The sequence below is a fragment of the Salvelinus namaycush genome, chromosome 36 (assembly GCF_016432855.1).
Source record: "Salvelinus namaycush isolate Seneca chromosome 36, SaNama_1.0, whole genome shotgun sequence".
Classification (NCBI taxonomy): Eukaryota; Metazoa; Chordata; class Actinopteri; order Salmoniformes; family Salmonidae; genus Salvelinus; species Salvelinus namaycush.
In genome coordinates this window covers 23,889,465-23,891,844 of record NC_052342.1, presented here as the reverse complement: position 1 = coordinate 23,891,844, position 2,380 = coordinate 23,889,465, and positions in this window count along the sequence as shown.

The following is a 2,380-nucleotide window of genomic DNA, read 5'->3' as shown; positions in this document are numbered from 1 at the left end:
AACTTATCACTAAGCTAAGGACCCTGGGACTAAACACCTCCCTCTGCAACTGGATCCTGGACTTCCTGACGGGCCGTCTCCAGGTGGTAAGGGTAGGTAACAACACATCTGCCAAGCTGATCCTCAACACAGGGGTATGTGCTTAGTCCCCTCCTCACCCACTCCAACACCATCATTAAGTTTGATGACGACACAACTGTGGTAGGCCTGATCACCGACAACGATGAGACAACCTGTAGGGAGGAGGTCAGAGACCTGGCCGTGTGGTGCCAGGACAACAACCTCTCCCTCAATGTGAGCATGACAAAGGAGATGATTGTGGACTGCAGGAAAAGAAGGGCCGAACAGGACCCAATTAACATCCACAGGGCTGAAAAGGCCCCCCATTAACATCCACAGGGCTGAAAAGGCCCCCCATTAACATCCACAGGGCTGAAAAGGCCCCCCATTAACATCAACAGGGCTGAAAAGGCCCCCCATTAACATCCACAGGCTGAAAAGGCCCCCCATTAACATCCACAGGGCTGAAAAGGCCCCATTAACATCCACAGGGCTGAAAAGGCCCCATTAACATCAACAGGGCTGAAAAGGCCCCCATTAACATCAACAGGGCTGAAAAGGCCCCCATTAACATCCACAGGGCTGAAAAGGCCCCCATTAACATCCACAGGGCTGAAAAGGCCCCCCATTAACATCAACAGGGCTGAAAAGGCCCCCCATTAACATCCACAGGGCTGAAAAGGCCCCCATTAACATCAACAGGGCTGAAAAGGCCCCCCATTAACATCAACAGGGCCGACCAGGCCCCCCATTAACATCAACAGGGCCGACCAGGCCCCCCATTAACATCAACAGGGCTGAAAAGGCCCCCATTAACATCAACAGGGCTGAAAAGGCCCCCATTAACATCAACAGGGCTGACCAGGCCCCCATTAACATCAACAGGGCCGACCAGGCCCCCCATTAACATCAACAGGGCTGAACAGGCCCCCCATTAACATCAACAGGGCCGACCAGGCCCCCCATTAACATCAACAGGGCTGAAAAGGCCCCCATTAACATCAACAGGGCTGAACAGGCCCCCATTAACATCAACAGGGCTGAAAAGGCCCCCATTAACATCACAGGGCTGAAAAGGCCCCCATTACACATCAACAGGGCTGAAAAGGCCCCCATTAACATCACAGGGCTGAAAGGCCCCCATTAACATCAACAGGGCTGAAAAGGCCCCCCATTAACATCCACAGGGCTGAAAAGGCCCCCCATTAACATCCACAGGGCTGAAAAGGCCCCCATTAACATCAACAGGGCTGAAAAGGCCCCCACATTAACATCACAGGGCTGAAAGGCCCCCATTAACATCCACAGGGCTGAAAGCCCCCATTAACATCAACAGGGCTGAAAAGGCCCCATTAACATCCACAGGGCTGAAAAGGCCCCCATTAACATCCACAGGGCTGAAAAGGCCCCCCATTAACATCACAAGGCTGAAAAGGCCCCATAACATCCACAGGGCTGAAAAGGCCCCCATTAACATCAACAGGGCTGAAAAGGCCCCCATTAACATCAACAGGGCTGAAAAGGCCCCCATTAACATCCACAGGGCTGAAGGCCCCCATTAACATCCACAGGGCTGAAAAGGCCCCCCATTAACATCAACAGGGCTGAAAAGGCCCCCATTAACATCCACAGGGCTGAAAAGGCCCCCATTAACATCAACAGGGCTGAAAGGCCCCCATTAACATCAACAGGGCTGAAAAGGCCCCCCATTAACATCAACAGGGCTGAAAAGGCCCCCATTAACATCCACAGGGCTGAAAAGGCCCCCATTAACATCAACAGGGCTGAAAAGGCCCCCATTAACATCCACAGGGCTGAAAAGGCCCCCATTAACATCAACAGGGCTGAAAAGGCCCCCCATTAACATCAACAGGGCTGAAAAGGCCCCCATTAACATCCACAGGGCTGAAAAGGCCCCCATTAACATCAACAGGGCTGAAAAGGCCCCCATTAACATCCACAGGGCTGAAAAGGCCCCAGGTCTTTACTAGTTATCATCTTATGGTCACTAGTTGTGATAGAGGTCTTTACTAGTTATCAGCTGTATGGTCACTAGTTTGATAGTCTTTACTAGTTATCAGCTGTATGGTCAACTAGTTGTGATAGAGGTCTTTACTAGTTATCAGCTGTATGGTCAACTAGTTGTGATAGTCTTTACTAGTTATCAGCTGTATGGTCAACTAGTTGTGATAGTCTTTACTAGTTATCAGCTGTATGGTCACCGTGCCTCTGCAGGTGTGCAGATATCACCCCAATAGTATCGCTGACAAAAGAGAATGCATGTTTGTGTTGTCTTTGTGATTGTAGCCTGTTCATGTAA